This window comes from Mus caroli, unplaced genomic scaffold (genome assembly GCF_978045245.1).
Source record: "Mus caroli unplaced genomic scaffold, Mus_caroli_1 scaffold_5, whole genome shotgun sequence".
In the NCBI taxonomy this organism is placed as follows: Eukaryota; Metazoa; Chordata; class Mammalia; order Rodentia; family Muridae; genus Mus; species Mus caroli.
The window spans coordinates 103,520,242-103,543,193 of NW_028227260.1; the positions used below are offsets into that span (position 1 = coordinate 103,520,242).

Consider the following 22,952-nt stretch of genomic DNA (forward strand, 5'->3'; position numbering starts at 1 on the left):
CAGCTTCTAAATGCTGGCACCATTGCATACACTCGCAAGATTTTGCTGAAAGGACCCAAATATAGCTGTCTCTTGTGAGAAGATGCCGGGGCCTAGCAAACACAGGAGTGGATGTTCACAGTCAGCTATTGGATGTATCACAGGGCTCCCAATGGAGAAGCTAGAGAAAGTACCCAAGGAGCTAAAGGGATCTGCAACCCTATTGTTGGAACAACATGATGTACTAACCAGAACCCCGGAGCTCTTGTCTCTAGCTGCATATGTATCGAAAGATGGCCTAGTCGGCCATCAATGGAAAGAGAGGCCCATTGGACTTGCAAACTTTATATGCCCCAATATAGGGGAATGCCAGGGCCAAAAGAATGGGAATGGTTGGGTAGGGAAGTGGGGGGCGCTATGGGGGACTTTCGGGATAGCATTGGAAATGTAATTGAGGAAAATATGTAATAAAAATATTAAAAATCAAAAAAAAAGAAATTTGAAATGTGCAGAAAATAAGTAATCATCTGTAACTCTGCCCTCCAAAGAATAACCATTAATTTATATGTAGCTGTATTAAGAGGTAATATTGTTTGATAGGCAAAATGAAAATATACATCCATACTAAGTAAAACAAATGATCTTAGATTTTGAGCAAATAATATTTCTCCTTATAGAGAAAATATATAAGAAAACAATATGTTTTTGATGAAAGTGAGAATATCTTTAATAATATAGCAGACTCAAAAAAAAAATCCCATGAGAATTGTTTCTAAAACCTAGGTCTGTTTGGTGTGCTGGATCAATATTTTTAAAAAAGAAAGTACTTGTTAAATACTAGTTATTTAAATGATGTAATGTTGTTCAATTTAATAATAGATTAATAATAGATTGATTTCATGATTTTTTCTATCTGCAATATAAAAAATTATATTCTCATTATAAAAATACAATGCATATTAAATATAAACAAAATAAAAAGAAAATGGTTGTGTTGTGAATATTCTTATGAATAAATGTTTAAATTAAATTAATAACTTTATTTATCAAACTCTGTTTTAAAAAGACCAAAAGTAAATTGCTTCTGTTTGTAACTGAGTCTATGCAAAGCTATTTTAGGGGTGAGAATTAAGGGTTTATTTAAGTTACACTTCCTTATCATAGTCAATTACTAAAGGAAGTCAGGACAGGAACTCACACAGGGCAGGAACATGTAGGCAGGAGCTGAGGCAGAGTTCATGCAGGGATGCTATTTACTGGTTTGTTTCCCATGGCTTTTTCAGCCTGCCTTCTTATAGAACTTAGGACCATGAGCTTTATTACACTTTATTTCAATATAATTTAATTACTAGAATTTATTTCCTTTTTTCACTATTTCTTTTTATAAACTTCTGGCATTTGCCTTATTAGAAAGTATATTTGAATCAATATTTTTCTAAATTAATGGTAGGGATTTCAGTCACTACAGAATTCAAAGAGAGTAAATTATTTTTCAAATTAGAGAATCTCAGAATTATTTTCACATGTTTCCTTTGTAAGTGCAATGAAAAGATGTGGCAATTAGAACTGAACCATATAAATGTGTACTCCAATTGTATACCCTAGAAAGGTGATGGTGTAATGAGATTTGACAGCATGTAGAAAGGTAAAAACTCATTAACAAGCTAGGTTCTGCATTAAAAAATTGATTAGCATTTTTGTATTATGTAACAAGATTGCTTAGCATTTCAGGAGGAGAGCAGCAGTTGTGTGGCATTTAAATCTATTCTAAATTAAAAATGATCTGTTTAAAAAAATTAGAGAAAATTCTTATGCAAATGAAATGTAATCAAGCCATGCTTCAGACTCATTATGCATGATTGATATGCTCTGTAACTTGCTTACTAATTCAAGGAGCAGAGGAATTCCAATTATCATATTGTTTATGCAGCACCGTGCCACACTGCTGGAAGTGATATTAAATTGATTATGGTAAATGGTGTGAACCAACAAGATGAGTCCTTACACAACTTGACACTTATTTTATATGTAATAGTGACGATTTCTGACTGTCCTAAAATTTTTGACTTTCTCAGAAATATTTCAATCTTCATGAAGTTCTTAAAGTTATCAAAATCAAGAAAAGGACAGAGAATGTAGAAAGAGAGGAAAATATTTTCTTGCCTTTAGTACAAGACATTCTTTTGTTGACTTAAAGTTTATTAGTGGTTTGTAATTTTGGAACTCCAAAATGAATCTCTTTAGTGACTTTATGTACAAATGAGAGACTGCTTGATAATGAAAAGGTAAGTTGACATAAACTTAGAGAATGATGAAATCAACAGTCATATTTATCAGTTCCCAGAATTTCAACAATTTTCAGGTATATCATAATCTATAATATCTATACTGAACTACTACAGCAATTACTGATCTATCAGATTTTCTCATGGGTTTTTAATTTACAGTTTAGATTAAGACACACACACTAAAATTATGTGTTTCGTACTTAGGTTTTTTAAGTTTTGAGAATGCACTTGTAAGATGTTCTTTTTGAAAATGTTTGCAAATTAAGTTGTAATTACAAATCTGCAAGGTCAGCAAGCTTGATTTTCCCATAGTGTTCAATGATTTCATAATTCACATCTTAGTCAGGTGACATTGTTTTCACTAAGGGATAAAATCGACTCAATATAATATCTAAAGTTGGTTGCTGTTTTGTCTTATTGACAGTGTCCTTTGCCTTACAGAAGCTTTGCAGTTTTATGAGGTCCCATTTGTCGATTCTTGATCTTACAGCACAAGCCATTGCTGTTATGTTCAGGAATCTTTCCAGTGTGCCCATATCTTCGAGGTTCTTCCCCACTTTCTCCTCTGTAAGTGTCTATGGTTTTATGTGAAGTTCCTTGATCCACTTAGACTTGATGTTTGTACAAGGAGATCAGAATGGATCAATTTGCATTCTTCAACATGCTAACAGCCAGTTGAGCTAGCACCATTTGTTGAAGATGCTGTCTCCCTTCCAATGGACAGTTTTAGCACCTTTGCCAAGGATCAAATGACCATAGGTGTGTGGGGTGTGGGTTCTTTTATTTATTAATTTTATTTTTTTATTTTTTGTTTTTCCGAGACAGGGTTTCTCTGTGTAGTCCTGCCTGCCTGTCATGGAACTCACTTTGTAGACCAGGCTGGCCTTGAACTCAGAAATCCGCCTGTCTCTGCGTCCCAAGTGCTGGGATTAAAGGCGTGCACCACCACCACCTAGCTGTAGGTTCATTTCTGAGTCTTCAGTTCTGTCCCATTGATCTACTTGCCTGTTACTGTACAAGTACCATGAAGTTTTAATCACAATTGCTGTGTAGTGCAGCTTGAGGTCAGGCATGGTGATTCCACCAGAGGTTCTTTAATATTGAGAATAGTTTTTTTTAATCCTTGGATTTTTGTTATTAAAGATGAATTTGCAAATTTCCCTTTCTAACCCTGTGAACAATTGAGTTGGAATTTTGATGGGGATTGTATTGAATCTGCAGATTGCTTTCTGCAAGATAACAATTTTTACTATATTAACCCTGCCAATTCACGAGCATGGGAGATCTTTTCATCTTCTGATAGTTTCTTCAATTTATTTCTTCAAAGACTTGAAGTTTTATCATACAGATCTTTCACTTCCTTAGAGTCACTCCACGGTACTTTATATTATTTCTGACTATTGTGAAGGGTGTTGTTTCCCTAATTTATTTCTCAGCAAATTTGACCTTTGTGTAGAGAAAGGCCCGTGATTTCTTTGAGTTAATTTTATATCCAGCTACTGCACTGAAGTTGATGATCAGGTTTAGAAGTTCTCTGGTGGAGTTTTTGGGATCACTTATATATACTATCATATCATCTGCAAATAGTGATATTTTGAATTCTTCCTTTAAAGGTCTTATAAAACTCTGCACTAACCCATCTGGTCCTGTTGTTTTTTGTTTGTTTGTTGGGAGAACACTAATGACCATTTCTATTTCTTTAGGGGAAATGGAACTGTTTAGATCATTAATCTGATGCTGATTTAGCTTTGGTACCTGGTATCTGTCTAGGAAGTTGTCCATTTCATCCAGATTTTCCAGTTTTGCTGAGTAAGGCCTTTTGTAGAAGGATCTGATGGTGTTTTGGATTTCTTCAGGTTCTGTATTTATGTCTCCCTTTTCTTTTCTGACTTTGTTAATTAGGATGCTATCCATGTGCCCTCTATTGAGTCTGGTTAAAGGTTTATCTATCTTGTTGATTTTCTAAAAGAACCAGATCCTGGTTTGGATGATTCTTTGAATAGTTCTTTTTGTTTCCACTTGGTTGATTTCAGCCCTGAGTTTTAATATTTTCTGCTGTCTACTCCTCTTATGTGAATTTGCTTCAATTTATTCTAGAGCTCTTAGGTGTTCTGTCAAGCTGCTAGGGTATGCTTGATGCAGCTTCTTTTTTTGAGGCACTTAGAGCTATGAATTTTCCTCCTAGGATTGCTTTCATTGTATCCCATAAGTTTGGATATGTTGTGGCTTCATTTTCATTAAACTCTAAAATATCTTTATTTTCTTTTTTAATTTCTTTTTTGATCAAGTTATCATTGATTAGAGTGTTATTCAGCTTTCATGCATATGTGGGTTTTCTATTATTTAAGTTGTTATTGAAGATCAGCCTTAATCCGTGGTGATCTGATAGGGCGCATGGCATTATTTCAATATTTTTGTATCTGCTGAGTCCTGTTTGTTGACCAATTACATGGTCAATTTTGGAGAAGGTATTATGAGGTGCTGAGAAGAAGGCATAACCTTTTTGTTTTAGGATAAAATGTTCTATAGATCTCTGTTAAATCTATTTGTTTCATAACTTCTGTTAGTTTCACTGTGTCTCTGTCTAGTTTCTGTTTCCAGGATCTGCCCATTGATGAGAGTGCGGAGTTGAAGTCTCCCACTATTATTGTGTGAGTTTCAATGTGTGCTTTGAGCTTTACTATAGTTTCCTTAATGAATGTGGATGCCCTTGCATTTGGAGCATAGATGTTCATGATTGAGAGTTCATCTTGGTTATTTTTCCCTTTGATGAGTAAGAAGTGTCACTCCTTATCTTTTTTGAGAACTTTAGTTTGAAAGTCAATTATATTCAATATTAGAATGGCTTCTGCAGCTTGTTTCTTGGGACCATTTGCTTTGAAAATTGTTTTCCAGCCTTTTACTCTGAGGCAGTGTTTGTCCTTGTCCCTGAATTGGGTTTCCTGTATGCCGCAAAAAGTTGAGTACTGTTTATGTAACCAATCTGTTAGTCTATGTGTTTTTATTTGGGAATTGAGTCCATTGATATTAAGAGATATTAAGGAAAAGTCGCTGTTGCTTCCTGTTATTTTTGTTGTTAGAGTTGGAATTCTGATCGTGTGGCTATCTTCTTTAGCTTTGTTGAAAGGTTAATTTCTTTCTTTTTCTTGAGTTTAGTTTCCCTCATTGTGTTGAAGTTTTCCCTTTATTATCCTTTGAAGGGCAGGATTTGTGGAAAGATATTGTGTAAATTTGGTTTTATCATGGAGTACCTTAGTTGTATCAAAAAATTTAAGTCACATTTTTGTGTGTGATGTATATGTATATATGTGCTTATGCATGTGAGTAAGTACGTGTGTGTGTGTGTGTGTGTGTGTGTGTGTGTGTGTGTGTGCGGCTGAGATTATGTTCTTTAACATCTTACTATCATAAGCTTTTGAGTAGGACATCTCAGAACCCAGATGTAACTGGTTAAGCTAGTATAGCTGGCCACTGACTGTCAGAAATTATGTTTGCTCTTTCTCAGCTCTTGAACTGATCATAAATCATGGCTTTTATATGAATGCATACATGCTACAAGTATTTAACTGAACCATCTCTACATGGCATATTTTACTTTTTCCCCCCACAAAGACAGCATGAAAATTGTAAATGGATTTTGAATAAGGGATTGATACTCTGTTATAAACTAGTTGGTAGTTCATATCATGTTGCTAAAGTTGATCTGTTTGGTAGTTCATATGATGTTGCTAAAATACAGATGCCCACACTATATCCTTGTTAAGACTCATGAAAGCAGAGTACCTAAACCAGTGTAATCTACATTGATTAATAAGGTTTATTTGGTGGAATTGATAGTTTTGGTGAGAAGTAAACATTTAGAAACAGTTTCAGGGCAGGTTTTACTCACTGTGTAGAAAAACTGTAGGGGTAAAAGTGAAAGAGCCTATTAGTGGTAAGGCAATTACCTGACTTAAAAATGGTAAGTGATTTTATCAATTTGTCACAAACTAGAATCAGCTGGAAATAGGGACACTCAATTGATAAAAATGACAGCATCCAAGAGACTTATAATAGGCTTGTCTGTGGGGACATTATTTAATTATTGATGTGGAATGCTCCAGTCCACTGGAGGTGGTACTATCCCTGAGATAGGTAATACTGGATTATATAAGAAACTAAACAACCGAAAAGCAAACAGTAAGTAGTGTTCCCACATGATCTCTGCTTCAGTGTTGCCTCCAGGTACCTGATCCCTTTGAGTTTCTATCCTGACATAGCTTTAAGATGGATTATAAATTGTAGGCTAAAATATATGCTTTTCTCTTCAAGGGGCTTTTGTTTGTGGTGGTGTTTTATAACAGCAATAGACAACAAACTAAGATACTATGTATTTGATCCTCTGGTGCTTTGAATATGAATGACCACAAAGACTGGTATATTTAAATCTTTGGTCCTTACTTGGTGGAGATGTTTGGAGAAGGATTAGGAGGTATGACCATGTTGGAGGAAGTATGCTGGAGAGATGGACTTTGTGTTTTCAAATACCCAAGCCAGGCCCAGTCTCTGCCTCCCGCACCCTTCCCTCTCCCCTCTTCCTCCTTTCCCCTTCCCTGTTTATGTCTCCCTACCCTCCTCCTCCTCTCTTTCTCCTGCTTGCAGATCAGAACACAAGCTCTTAGCTACTTCACCATCATTTCTGCCTGGTACCACACTTCCCAGTCTGATTGATTCTCATGAACTCACCCTCTGAAGCTGTTAACAAGTCCTCAATTAAATGCTTTGTTTTATAAGTTAACTTGGTGATTATGCTCTTCACAGCAATAGAACATTAACCAAAACAGTCAACTTGAGAATACACACACACATATGTATATATGTATATATATATATATATATATATATATATATTTACATATACATACACATATATACAGGTATATTTTTTGAGCTTATCTCTGCAACTCTAAAAAGTATATGAAAAGCCAGGTGTGGTGGTGCAGGCCTTTAATCCAAGCACTTGGGAGGCAGACGAATTTCTGAATTCAAGGCCAGTCTGGTCTACAAAGTGAGTTCTAGGATATCCAGGGCTACACAGAGAAAACCTGTCTCAAAAAAACAAAAAAACAAACAAACAAAAAAGTATATGAATCCTAGTTAGGGTTTCTGTTGCTGTAATGAAATATATCCAAAAGCAACATGAGGAGGAAGTGAGTTTGTTTTTGGTTTTGTGGTTCATATTCTTCCTTTTTTATTTTTTTGTTCTTTCTTTTTTGGCTTGCACTTCCATAGTTCACCAATAAACCAAGTCAGAACAGGAGCTCAACCAGAGCAGAGACCTCAAAGCAGGAGCTGATGCAGAGGCCATGAAGGGTTGCTGCTTAATGACTTGTTCTTCATGGTTTGTTTAGTCTGCCTGCCTTTCTTTCTTTCTTTCTTTCTTTCTTTCTTTCTTTCTTTCTTTCTTTCTTTCTTTCTTTCTTTCTTTCTTTCTTTCTTCCTTCCTTCCTTCCTTCCTTCCTTCCTTCCTTCCTTCCTTCCTTCCTTCCTTTCTTTCTTTCTTTCTTTCTTTCTTTCTTTCTTTCTTTCTTTAATTTTTATTTATTTATTTATTTACTTTTGAAAGTTTTTCTTAGGTATTTATTTCATTTACATTTGAAATTTTATCCCAAAAGTCCCCCACCCACTCCCCTACCAACCCACTCCCACTTCTTGGCCCTGGCATTCCCCTGTACTGAGGCAGATAAAGTTTGCAGAAACAAAGGACCTCTATTTCCACTGATGGTGGACTATGCCATCTTCTGATACATATGCAGCTAGAGACACGAGCTCTGGGGGGGGGGGGTACTGGGTAGTTCATATTGTTGTTCCACCTATAATGTTGCAATTTCCCTTTAGCTCCTTGGTTACTTTCTCTAGCTCCTCCATAGGGGCCCTGTGATCCATCCAATAGCTGACTGTGAGCATCCACTGTGTGTTTGCTAGGGCCCAGCATAGTCTCACAAGAGACAGCTATATCTGGGTCCTTTCAGAAAAATCTTGCTAGTGTATGCAATGGTGTCAGCGTTTGGAGGCTGATTATGGGATGGATCCCCAGGTATGGCAGTCTCTATATGGTCCACCCTTTTGTCTCAGCTCAAAACTGTGTCTCTGTATCTCCTTCCATGGGTGTTTTGTTCCCAATTGTAAGAAGGGGCAAAGAGTCCAGACTTTGGTCTTCGTTCATCTTGAGTTTCATGTGTTTAGCAAATCGTATCTTATATCTTGGGTATTCTAAGTTTCTGGGCTAATATACACTTATCAGTGAGTACATATTGCGTGAGTTCTTTTGTGATTGGGTTACCTCACACAGAGTGATGCCCTCCAGGTCCATCAGTTTGCCTAGGAATTTCATAAATTCATTCTCTTTAATAGCTGAGTAGTAATCCATTGTGTAAATGTACCACATTTTCTGTATCCATTCCTCTGTTGAGGGGCATCTGGGTTCTTTCCAGCTTCTGGCTATTATAAATAAGGCTGCTATGAACATAGTGGAACATGTGTCCTTCTTACTGGTTGGGACATCTTCTGGATATAAGCCCAGGAGAGGTATTGCGGGTTCCTCCTGAAGTAGTATGTCCAATTTTCTTAGGAACCACCAGACTGAATTCCAGAGTAGTTGTACAAGCTTGCAATCCCACCAACAATGAAGGAGAGTTCCTCTTTCTCCACATCCTCACCAGCATCTGCTGTCACCTGAATTTTTTATCTTAGCCATTCAAACTGGTGTAAGGTGGAATGTCAGGGTTGTTTTGATTTGCATTTCCCTGATTAAGGATGTTGAACATTTTTTCAGGTGCTTCTCTGCCATTCGGTATTCCTCACTTGAGAATTCTTGGTTCAGCTCTGAGCCCCATTTTTTAATGGGGTTATTTGATTGTCTGGAGTCTACCTTCTTGAGTTCTTTTTATATGTTGGTTATTAGTCCCCTATCTGATTTAGGATAGGTAAAGATCCTTTCCCAATCTGTTGGTGGCTTTTTGTCTTATTGACAGTGTCTTTTACCTTACAGAAACTTTGCAATTTTATGAGGTCCCATTTGTCAATTCTAGATCTTACAGCACAAGCCACTGCTGTTCTATTCAGGAATATTTCCCCTGTACCCATATCTTCGAGGCTTTCCCCTACTTTCTCCTCTATAAGTTTCAGTGTCTCTGGTTTTATGTGGAGTTCCTTAATCCACTTAGATTTGACCTTATTACAGGTAGATAGGAATGGATCAATTCGCATTCTTCTACATGATAACCTCTAGTTGTGCCAGCACCATTTTTTGAAAATGCTGTCCTTTTTTCCACTGGATGGTTTTTAATCCCTTGTCACAATTCAAGTGACCATAGGTGTGTGGGTTCATTTCTGGGTCTTCAATTCTATTCCACTGGTCTACTTCTCTGTCACTATACCAGGACTATGCAGTTTTTTTTTTTTTTTTTTTATCACAATTGCTCTGTAGTACAGCTTTAGCTCAGGTATGGTGGTTCCACCAGAGGTTCTTTTATCCTTAAGAAGAGTTTTTGCTATCCTAAGTTTTTTGTTATTCCAGATGAATTTTCAGATTGCACTTTCTAATTCGTTAAAGAATTGAGTTGGAATGTTGATGGGGATTGCAGTGAATCTGTAGATTTCTTTTAGCCAGATAGCCATTTTTATTTCCATGAGCATGGGAGATCTTTCCATCTTCTGAGATCTTCTTTAATTTCTTCCTTCAGAGACTTGAAGGTCCTATCATAAAGATATTTCACTGCCTTAGGTAGAGTCACACCAAGGTATTTTATATGATCTGTGACTATTGAGAAGGGTGTTGTTTCCCTAATTTCTTTCTCAGCCTGTTTATCCTTTGTGTACAGAAAGGCCATTGACTTGTTTGAGTTAATTTTATATCCAGCTACTTCATTGAAGCTGTTTATCAGTTCTCTGGTGGAATTTTTAGGGTAACTTATATATACTATCATATCATCTGCAAAAAATGATATTTTGACTTCATCTTTTCCAATTTGTATCCCTTTGATCTCCTTTTGTTGTCAAATTGCTCTGGCTAGGACTTCAAGTACAATGTTGAATAGGTATGGAGAGAGTGGACAGACTTGTCTAGTCCCTGATTTTAGTGGGATTGCTTCAAGCTTCTCACCACTTACTTTGATGTTGGCTACTGGTTTGCTGTAGATTACATTTATCATTTTTAGTTATGGGCCTTGAATTCCTGATCTTTCTAAGACTTTTATCATGAATGGGTGTTAAATTTTATCAAATGTTTTCTCCACATTTAACGAGATGATGATGTGATTTTTGTCTTTGAGTTTGTTTATATAGTGGATTACGTTGATGGATTTTTGTATTTTGAACCACTGCTTCATCCCTGGGATGAAACCTACTTGGTCAGGATGGATGATTTTTTTTTATGTGTTCTTTTATTCGGTTAGCGAGAACTTTATTGAGAATTTTTGCATCAATATTCCTGTACTGGCTATTTTTGTGTCAACTTGACACAGCTGGAGTTATCACAGAGAAAGGAGCTTCAGTTGAGGAAATGCCTCCATGAGATCCAGCTGTAAGGCATTTTCTCAATTAGTGATCAAGGGGGAAAGGCCCCTTGTGGGTGAGACCATCCCTGGGCTGGTAGTCTTGGGTTCTATAAGAGAGTAGGCTGAGCAAGCCAGGGGAGGCAAGCCAGTGAAGAACATCCCTCCATGGCTTCTGCATCAGCTCCTGCTTTCTGACCTGCTTGAGTTCCAGTCCTGACTTCCTTTGGTGATGAACAGCAGCATGGAAGTGTAAGCCGAATAAACCTTTTCCTCCCCAACTTGCTTCTTGGTCATGATGTTTGTGCAGGAATAGAAACCCTGACTAAGACAATTCCTAAGGGAAATTGTTCTGAAGTTCTCCATCTTTGTTGGGTCTTTTTGTGGTTTAGGTATCAGAGAAATTGTGGCTACATACAATGAGTTGGGTAGAATACCTTCTGTTTCTATTTTGTGGAATAGTTTGTGATGAACTGGGATTAGATCTTCTTTGAAGTTTGATAGAACTCTGCACTAAACCCATCTGGTCCTGGGCTTTTTTTTTTTTTTTTTTTTTTCGGTTGGGAGACTATTAATGACTACTTCTATTTATTTAGGGGATATAGGACTGTTTAGATCATTAACCTGATCTTGATTTAACTTAGGTACCTGGTATCTGTCTAGAATATTGTCCATTTCATCCAGGCTCTCCAATTTAGTTGAGTATAGCCTTTTGTAGAAGGATCTGATGGTGTTTATGATTTCTTCAGGATATGTTGTTATGTCTACCTTTTCATTTCTGATTTTGTTAATTAGGATGCTTTCCCTATGCCATCTAGTGAGTCTGGCTAAGGGTTTATCTATCTTGTTGATTTTCTCAAAGAACCACATCCTCCTTTGGTTGATTCTTTGAATAGTAATTCCTGTTTCCAATTGGTTGATTTTGCCCCTGAGTTTGAATTCTTCCAGCAGTCTACTCCTCTTGGGTGATTTTGCTTCCTTTTGTTCTAGAGCTTTTAGGTGTGTTGTCAAGCCGCTAGTGTGTTCTCTCTTTAGTTTCTTTTTAAAGGCACTCAGAGCTATGAGTTTTCCTCTAAGAAATGCTTTCATTGTGTCCTATAAGTTTGGGTATGTTGTGCCTTCATTTTCTTTAAACTCTAAAAAGTCCTTAATTTCTTTCTTCATTCCTTCCTTGACCAAGGTATCATTGTGTAGAGTGTTTTTCAGTTTCCACATGAATGTTGGCTTTCCATTATTTAAGTTGTTATTGAAGATCAGCCTTAATTCATGGTGATCTGATAGGATGCATGGGACAACTTCAATATTTTTGTATATGTTGAGGCTTGTTTTGTGACCAATTATGTGGTCAATTTTGGAGAAGGTACCATGAGGTGCTGAGAAGAAGGTATATCCTTTTGCTTTAGGATAAAATGTTCTGTAGATACCTGTTAAATCCATTTGTTTCAAAACTTCTGTTAATTTCATTTGTGTCCTTGTTTAGTTTCTGTTTCCATGATCTGTCCATTGATGAAAGTGGTGTGTTGAAGTTTCCCACTATTATTGTGTGAGGTGCAATGTGTCCTTTGAGCTTTACTAAAGTTTCTTTAATTAATGTGGCTGCCCTTGTATTTGGAGAATAGATATTCCTAATTGAGAGTTCCTCTACGAAGATTTTACCTTTGATGAGTAATAAGTGCCGCTCCTTGTCATTTTTGATGACTTTGGGTCAGACCATTTGCCTTGAAAATTGTTTTCCAGCCTTTCATTCTGCGGTAGTGTCTGTCTTTTTCCCTGAGATAGGTTTCTTTTAAGCAGCAAAATGTTGGGTCCTGTTTGTATAACCAGTCCCTTAGTCTATGTCTTTTTATTGGGGAGTTGATTCCATTGATATTAAGAGATATTAAGGAAAAGTAATTGTTGCTTCCTATTATTTTTGTTGTTAACGTTGGTATTCTGTTATTGTGGCTGTCTTCTTGTAGGTTAGTTGAAGGATTACTTTCTTGTTATTTCTATGGAGTGGTTTCTGTCCTTGTATTGCTTTTTTTCTGTTATTTTCCTTTGAAGGGCTGGATTTGTGGAAAGATAATGTGTGAATTTGATTCGGTCGTGGAATACTTCGGTTTCCCCATCTACAGTAATTGAAAGTTTGGCTGGGTATAGTAGCCTGGGCTGGCATTTGTGTTCTCTTAGTGTCTGTATAACATCTGTCCAAGATATTCTGGCTTTCATAGTCTCTGGTTAAAAAATCTGGTGTAATTCTGATAGGTTTGCCTTCATATTTTACTTGACCTTTTTCCCTTACTGCTTTTAATATTCTATCTTTATTTAGTGCATTTGTTGTTCTGATTATTATATGTCAGGAGCAATTTCTTTTCTGGTCCAGTTTATTTAGAGTTTTGTAGGCTTCTTGTATGTTAATGGGTATCTCTTTCTTTAGCTTTGCGAAGTTTTCTTTATTATTTTGTTGAAGATGTTTGCTGGCCCTTTAAGTTGAAAATCTTTATTCTCATCTACTCCTATTATCCCTAGGTTTGGTCTTCTCATTGTGTCCTGGATTTCCTGGATGTTTTGAGTTAGGATTTTTTTTTTTTTTGTATTTTGTATTTTCTTTGATTGTTGTGCAATGTTCTCAATGGAATCTTCTGCACTTGAGATTCTCTCCTCCATCTCTTGTATTCTGTTGCTGATGCTTGTATCTATGGTTCCAGATTTCTTTCCTAGGGTTTCTATCTCCACTGTTGCCTCACTTTGGGTTTTCTTTATTGTGTCTACTTCCCTTTTTAGCTCTAGTATGGTTTTGTTCATTTCCATCATCTGTTTAGATGTGTTTTCCTGTTTTTCTATAAGGACTTGCAACCCTTTAGCAGTGTTCTCCTGTATTTCTTTAAGTGAGTTATTAAAGACCTTGCTGATGTCTTCTTCCATCATGAGATATGCCTTTAAATCTGGGTCTAGGATTTCAGTTGTGTTGGGGTGTTATGGATTGGCTGAGGTGGGTGTACTGTATTCTGATGATGGTGAGTGGACTTGGTTTTTTTTAGTATGATTCTTACTTCTGCCTTTTGCCATCTGGTAAACTCTGGAGTCAGTTGTTTTAGTTGTCTCTGGTTAGAGCTTGTTCCTCTCATGATTCTGTTATTTTCTACCAGCAGACCGGGGAGACTAGCTCTCTCCTGAGTTTCAGTGGTCAGAGCACTCTCTGCATGCAGGCTTTCCTCTTTCAGGGAAGGTGCACTGATATCTTGTGTTCTGACTTGCCTCCTGGCAGAAGATGAAGGCCCAAAACAGGACCTGTCCCAGAAGCTGTTAGCTTTTTTAGTGCACACTCTCACCTGTGCAGAGTAGTCTCAGTGGAGTCTGGGATCCAAGATGTCTCCCACAGATGTTCAGGCAAAGCCCTCCAGTGCTGGACGGACACCTATCCTCTGGCAGGGAAGGTGCCCGGATGTCTGGAGCCTAAAAAAGGAGGCTGCCTCAGAAACACTGTGGCTCCCGCCTGTTCCAGAAGTTGTTAGCTTCTGTAGTCCACACTCTCACCTGTGCAAAGTAGTCTTGGTGGAGTCCAGGATCCAAGATGTCTCCCGCAGATGCTCAGGCAAAATCCTCATGGGCCAGGGAGACAGCTATCCTCTGGCAGGGAAGGTTCCTGGATATAATCTGCCTTTTTATAGAACCTAGTACCACCAAACCATGAATGGCACGACTAACAAAGTGATGTACTCAGCCTTAGCAATCTCTAATTAGGAAAATGCCCTACAGTATATTGTTGGATCTTCTTGAAAAAAATGTTTAAATCCTTTCTATTAAACGACTTTGGCTTGTGTCATCTAAACATAAAATATACAGCACAATTGACCTCACATCATGAGGGAAAAAATAAAGCAAAATAGAACTCCAACAGTGTAATAAATTGTGTCCAATGTCTGGGATTCATTCATGATCTTTTGTGCTCCTCCACTGGCTTTGCATCATGTCTCCAGCTCTGTCCTGTGCAGCACACACAGCATGTCTTCTAGGCTCTGGCTGGCTCTACTTCTCCATTGCTACTGTTCTTAGTAGGAATCCCATTGTACTGGCATCGCCAAAATGCTGCAGTCTTCTGCTGCCACTGGGCTGCATTTTCACAAATTGCTTTTCCTGGTCTCTCTTCATGGACTTCAACCATACTACACAATGCAAAGCCTCTGCTTCTCTCTATGGCCCCTTCACATCTTCAGAACCAGTACCCCATGGATGACATCTACACTGTCAAATTTGGCTGCCAGCATAAGGTATGACTTTAGACACCTCAGAGACATGGCTTTAGTGTGTTGTCTCTCAGGAAATCCTTCCTAGAAGATTTCTCCTCTTCGATAAATGGGACCTCATAAAATTGCAAAGCTTCTGCAAGGCAAAAGACACCATCGAGAAAAGCACCAGTGTAGCTAGGGCACAGGGTCGGCTGACACTCGCCAGCTACCCACAACACCCACCACAGGATCTTAAGACTTCTGGTGAGTGGAACACAGCTTCTGCTCCAATCCAATTGCGCGCGGGACCTGAGACTGCATTAGTTAGGGAAGCAGAAACCGGCCTGAGTAGGGCCACAGGCCTCATCCGGCCGGAACAGCACCAGTGTAGCTAGAGCGCAGGGTCGGCTGACACATGCCAGCTACCCACGACCCCCGCCACAGGATTTTGAGACTGCTGGTGAGTGGAACACAGCTTCTGCTCCAGTCCAATCACTCGGGACCTGAGACTGCTCTGGTTGGGGAGGCAGAAATCCGGCCTACGTAGGGCCACAAGCCTCTTCCGGTCAGAAAAGCACCAGGGTAGCTAGGGCGCAGGGTCGGCTGACACTCGCCAGCTACCCACAACACCTGCCACAGGATCTTAAGACTTCTGGTGAGTGGAACACAGCTCCTGCTCCAATCCAATTGCGCGCAGGACCTGAGACTGCATTAGTTAGGGAAGCAGAAACCGGCCTGAGTAGGGCCAAAGGCCTCATCCGGCTGGAACAGCACCTGGGTAGCTAGAGCGCAGGGTCGGCTGACATCCGCCAGCTACCCACGACCCCGCCACAGGAATTTGATACTGCTGGTGAGTGGAACACAGCTTCTGCTCCAATCTTTAAACAGTGACAACGACAACAACTAACCCCAGAGATTACCAGATGGCGAAGGTAAACATAATAATCTTACTAACAGAAACCAAGACCACTCACCATCATCAGAACCCAGGACTCCCACTTCGCCCAGTGCAGGACACCCCAACACACCGGAAAAGCTAGACACGGATCTAAAAACATATCTCCTGATGATGGTAGAGGACTTCAAGACGGACTTTAATAACACACTTAAAGAAATACAAAGGAACACTGGTAAACAGGTAGAAGACAATAAAGAGGAAGCACAAAAATCCCTTAAAGAATTGCAGGAGAACACTGCTAAAGAGTTACAAATCCTTAAAGAAAAACAGGATAACCTAATCAAACAGGTAGAAGTCCTTAATGAAAAACAGGAAAACACATCCAAACAGATGATGGAAATGAACAAAACCATACTAGACCTAAAAAGGGAAGTAGACACAATAAAGAAAACCCAAAATGAGGCAACACTGGAGATAGAAACCCTAGGAAAGAAATCTGGAACCATAGATACCAGCATCAGCAACAGAATACAAGAGATGGAAGAGAGAATCTCAGGTGCAGAAGATTGCATGGAGAACATCAGCACAACAATCAAGGAAAATGTACAATGCAAAAAGATCCTAACTCAAAACATCCAAGAAATACAGGACACAATGAGAAGACCAAACCTACGGATAATAGGAGTGGATGAGAATGAAGATTTTCAACTCAAAGGACCAGCAAACATCTTCAACAAAATTATAGAAGAAAACTTCCCAAATCTAAAGAAAGAGATGCCCATGAACATACAAGAAGCCTACAGAACTCCAAATAGACTGGACCAGAAAAGAAATACCTCCCAACACATAATAATCAGAACAACAAATGCTCTAAATAAAGATAGAATACTAAAAGCAGTAAGAGAAAAAGGCCAAGTAACATATAAAGGCAAGCCTATCAGAATTACACCAGATTTTTCACCAGAGACTATGAAAGCCAGAAGATCCTGGACGGATGTTATACAGACACTAAAAGAACACAAATCCCAGCCCAGGCAACTATACCCAGCCAAACTCTCAATTAACATAGATAGAGAAACCAAAGTATTCCACAACAAAACCAAATTCACACATTATCTCTCCACGAATCCAGCCCTTCAAAGGATAATAACACAAAAAAACCAATACAAGGACAGGAACCACGCCCTAGAAACTACAAGAAGGTAATCCCTCAACAAACCTAAAAGAAGACAGCCACAAGAACAGAATGCCAACTTTAACAACAAAAATAACAGGAAACAACAATTACTTTTCCTTAATATCTCTTAATATCAATGGACTCAACTCCCCGATAAAAAGACTTAGACTAACAAACTGGCTACACAAACAAGACCCAACATTTTGCTGCTTACAGGAAACTCATCTCAGAGAAAAAGATAGACACTACCTCAGAATGAAAGGCTGGAAAACAATTTTCCAAGCAAATGGTATGAAGAAACAAGCTGGAGTAGCCATTCTAATATCTGATAAGATTGACTTCTAACCCAAAGTCATTAAAAAAGACAGGGAGGGACACTTCATACTCATCAAAGGTAAAATCCTCCAAGAGGAACTATCAATCCTGAATATCTATGCTCCAAATACAAAGGCAGCCACATTCATTAAAGAAACTTTAGTAAATCTCAAAGCACACATTGCACCTCATACAATAATAGTGGGAGACTTAAACACACCACTTTCACCAATGGACAGATCATGGAAACAGAAACTAAACAGGGACACAGTGAAACTAACAGAAGTTATGAATCAAATGGATCTGGCAGATATCTACAGAACATTCTATCCTAAAACAAAAGGATATACCTTCTTCTCAGCACCTCATCGTACTTTCTCCAAAATTGACCACATAATTGGTCACAAAACAGGCCTCAACAGATACAAAAATATTGAAATTGTCCCATGCATCCTATCAGATCACCATGGACTAAGGCTGATCTTCAATAACAAAATAAATAATAGAAAGCCAACCTTTATGTGGAAACTGAACAACACTCTTCTCAATGATTCCTTGGTCAAGGAAGGAATAAAGAAAGAAATTAAAGACTTTTTAGAGTTCAATGAAAATGAAGCCACAACATACCCAAACTTATTGGACGCAATGAAAGCATTTCTAAGAGGAAAACTCATAGCTCTGAGTGCCTCCAAAAGGAAACCAGAGAGAGCACACATTAGCAGCTTGACAACATACCTAAAAGCACTAGAACAAAAGGAAGCAAATTCACCCAAGAGGAGTAGACGGCAGGAAATAATCAAACTCAGGGGCGAAATCAACCAAGTGGAAACAAGAAGAACTATTCAAAGAATCAACCAATCAAGGAGCTGGTTCTTTGAGAAAAACAACAAGATAGATAAACCCTTAGCCAGACTCACTAGAGGGCACAGGGAAAGCATCATAATTAACAAAATCAGAAATGAAAAAGGAGACATAACAACAGATCCTGAAGACATCCAAAACACCATCAGATCCTTCTACCAAAGGCTATACTCAACAAAACTGGAGAACCTGGATGAAATGGAGAAGTTCCTAGACAGATACCAGGTACCAAAGTTGAATCAAGATCAGGTTAATGATCTAAACAGCCCTATATCCCCCAAAGAAATAGAAGCAGTCATTAATAGTCTCCCAACTAAAAAAAGCCCAGGACCAGATGGGTTTAGTGCAGAGTTCTATCAGACCTTCAAAGAAGATCTAATCCCAGTTCTTCACAAACTATTCCACAAAATAGAAACAGAAGGTACTCTACCCAACTCATTCTATGAAGCCACAATTACTCTGATACCTAAAACACAAAAAGAACCAACAAAGATAGAAAACTTCAGACCAATATCCCTTATGAATATTGATGCAAAAATCCTCAATAAAATTGTTGCTAACCGAATCCAAGAACACATCCAAACAATCATCCATCCTGACCAAGTAGGTTTCATCCCAGGGATGCAGGGATGGTTCAATATACGGAAATCCATCAATGTAATCCAGTATATAAAAAACTCAAAGACAAAAACCACATGGTCATTATTTTAGATGCAGAAAAAGCATTTGACAAGATCCAACACCCACTCATGATAAAAGTCTTGGAAAGATCAGGAATTCAAGGCCCATACCTAAACATGATAAAAGCAATCTACAGCAAACCAGTAGCCAACATCAAAGTAAATGGTGAGAAGCTTGAAGCAATCCCTCTAAAATCAGGGACTAGACAATGCTGTCCACTCTCTCCATACCTATTCAACATTGTACTTGAAGTCCTAGCCAGAGCAATTCGACAACAAAAGGAGATCAAAGGGATTCAAATTGGAAAATATGAAGTCAAAATATCACTTTTTGCAGATGATATGATAGTATATATAAGTGACCCTAAAAATTCCACCAGAGAACTCCTAAGCCTGATAAACAGCTTCGGTGAAGTAGCTGGATATAAAATTAACTCAAACAAATCAATGGCCTTTCTCTACACAAAGAATAAACAGGCTGAGAAAGAAATTAGGGAAACAACACCCTTCTCAATAGTCACAAATAATATAAAATATCTTGGCGTGACTCTAACTAAGGAAGTGAAAGACCTGTCTAATAAAAACTTCAAGTCTCTGAAGATAGAAATTATAGAAGATCTCAGAAGATGGAAAGATCTCCCATGCTCATGGATTGGCAGGATCAACATTGTAAAAATGGCTATCTTGCCACAAGCAATCTACAGATTCAATGCAATCCCCATCAAAATTCCAACTCAATTCTTCAACTAATTAGAAAGTGCAACTTGTAAATTCATCTGGAATAACAAAAAACCTAGGATAGCAAAAACTCTTCTCAAGGATAAAAGAACCTCTGGTGGAATCACCATTCCAGACCTAAAGCTCTACTACAGAGCAATTGTGATAAAAACTGCATGGTACTGGTATAGTGACAGACAAATAGACCAATGGAATAGAATTGAAGACCCAGAAATGAACCCACACACCTATGGTCACTTGATCTTTGACAAAGGAGCTAAAAACATTCAGTGGAAGAAAGACAGCATTTTCTACAAATGGTGCTGGCACAACTGGTTGTTTTCATGTAGAAGAATGCGAATCGATCCATTCCTATCTCCTTGTACTAAGGTCAAGTCTAAGTGGATCAAGGAACTTCACATAAAACCAGAGACACTGAAACTTATAGAGGAGAAAGTGGGGAAAAGCCTTGAAGATATGGGCACACGGGAAAAAATCCTGAATAGAACAGTAATGGCTTGTGCTGTAAGATCGAGAATTGACAAGTGGGACCTCATGAAACTGCAAAGCTTCTGCAAGGCTAAAGACACCATCAATAAGACAAAAAAACCACCAACAGATTGGGAAAGGATCTTCACATATCCTAAATCAGATAAGGGACTAATATCCAATATATATAAAGAACTCAAGAAGGTGGACTCCAGAATGTCAAATAATCACATTAAAAAATGGGGCTCAGAGCTGAACAAAGAATTCTCGCCTGAGAAATACCGAATGGCAGAGAAGCACCTGAAAAAATGTTCAACATACTTAATCATCAGGGAAATGCAAATCAAAACAACCCTGAGATTCCACCTCACACCAGTCAGAATGGCTAAGATAAAAAATTCAGGTGACAGCCGATGCTGGCGAGGATGTGGAGAAAGAGGAACACTCCTCCATTGTTGGTGGGATTGCAAGCTTGTACAACCACTCTGGAAATCAGTTTGGCGGTTCCTCAGAAAATTGGACCTAGTACTACCGGAGGATCCAGCAATACCTCTCCTGGGCATATAACTAGGCTAGACTGTCCGGAAAATGAATCCAATGGCCCTTTCTTTTTACCCAGCACTGCCACTATAAGCACTTACAATAATGTCTGGATAATATATGAGTTTATGAACAATAGTGTTTAATATCAATTGTAAACTCAATGAGACTGAGAATATCTGGGAGATGAGCATGTGGGCATGTCTATAAGGAGTTATTTTCATTATGTTATTTGATACAAGACTTTCTCACCGTGAACATCCCTATCCTGTGGTCTGGAAGTTTGAACTATGTCAAAAAGAGAAAATGAACTGAGTACCTGCCATTTTTTCTTTATGAGTATGAATGCAATGTGACCAGTTGTCAAACACTCCTGTCACTGTGATTTTCCCCCCACAAGGATAGACTGTAATTTAAACCCCTGTCCATGTATTTTACTGTAATTTAGTTAGTGTCCATTCAATTTTCCCCATTTTGAGAGGAATATTGGTTTATTGAATTTTAATTTCTCATATATTGTTGTCTCAGTTAATGTTGTTATTGCTGTGATAAAACACCATATCCAAAAGCATTTGGAGAAAGAAATATTTTATTTTACCACACAGATTATAGTTGACCATCTAGGGAAGTCACATCAGAAACTCTGGCCCAGAATCCAAATACAGGAACTGAATCAGAAGCCATTTAGCAGTACCATTTAGTGGCTTACTCCTTGTGGCTTCCACAGTGTGCTTTCTTATAGGACCTAAGGCCACCTCCCTAGACCTCGCACCATACTTACCGGCTAGGCCCTCTCACTACAAACATTAGTCAGGAATATTCCCCTATAGGCTAGTCCACAGGCCAAGGTGATGGGTGGGATGGGGGGCATTTTCTAGATTGAGTGTCCCTTTACCTTAACAATTCTACCTTGTGTTTTGTTGACAGTTAATTAATTAATAGCCCTGGAAAATAGTGACTTTAATCTCTTTATCAGTTGATGGAGTTTTCAATATTCTTCAATATTCTACAGGGTTTCTCTTCCCTTCCTTTACTGCTTTCTGTAGAACACAGAACTACAGTTTTACTTATTCTCATGGTATGGTATTGTTTTTACTGTCTTTGATTTTATGCAAAAATATCAATAAAACACACTGAAGAAAATTTTAAGAGATCACCTTCATTAAATGACATTTGTGTATCAGTACTGTGGCTCATCAAACTCCAAGACAGTTGACAAAATATGCATGTATGAGCCTGCTTGGTACATACTATCTGTTTTAAGATTTTATCATATCTAATCACTGAGCATCTGCTTCTACAAATAATTCTTCTCCATTCTCATTTCTGAATGGGGATTAATGTAAGGCAATGAAGTATTATTTTCTTCTTTTGAATTGTAATCATTTGTCCCATCTATGTGCATAAATTCATTTTGATTCATGTTATATTGCTAGATATAAAAATAGTAATATTTGCCCAATAATATCATCCTCAGGTTTCTTGGTCCTTGTGGACATAGGTGATATTTCTTGGAAATTATTTATTTTTATTTTTTTTGGTTTTCAGAGACAGGGTTTCTCTGTGTAGCCCTGGCTGTCCTGGAACTCACTTTGTAGACCAGGCTGGCCTCGAACTCAGAAATCCGCCAGCCTCTGCCTCCCAAGTGCTGGGATCAAAGGCGTGCGCCACCACGCCCGGCAAGTTTGCTGCTGCGTTGGCCGGGAATCGAACCCGGGTCAACTGCTTGGAAGGCAGCTATGCTCACCACTATACCACCAACGCAGGTTATTTTTATTTATTTATTTTTTGTTATGGTTTCTTTCCAATTTCTGGGAATGTGTGGCTGAATCAATTAAATCCTCCTGCTTTCTTCTTAACTCTTCCAGACTCACATTTATTTTTCAAGAAAAGTAAACTCATTTTCTTCCTCTAAGTCAAAAGGAGTTAAATAATTGTAGTGCTATACTTTAAGTAATTACTCTCATTTTCAATGTGAATTATCATATTTCGCTTACATTTCCTTTAAAATTGAGCCATTATTTTATATTGAAAAATAACAGTATGTATTACAAGTTCTTGGACAACCAGCGCAACATAGAGATAATCAGTATAAACAAATAAATACAGAAAAATAAGCATGCATTGTTGGAGGATTAATACATAGTATTAAAGAAAAGATATCAGGGAATAAAAGTAAAAGTTTACTATTACTAGAGATAATATAAATAATGGATAAAATAAAATTACACACTCAGAAGCAATATTACACAACCTTATAGTTAAA

At 38.0% G+C, this 22,952-nt stretch overlaps 1 non-coding gene across 1 annotated transcript; it reads right to left on the reverse strand.

The window, feature by feature from the left end:
- Nucleotides 1–22,378: 22,378 nt before the first annotated feature.
- Trnag-ucc (transfer RNA glycine (anticodon UCC)) lies at nucleotides 22,379–22,450 on the reverse strand. The gene has a single exon. It is a non-coding gene; the product is annotated as a tRNA-Gly (tRNA).
- Between the last annotated feature and the right edge of the window lie 502 nt (nucleotides 22,451–22,952).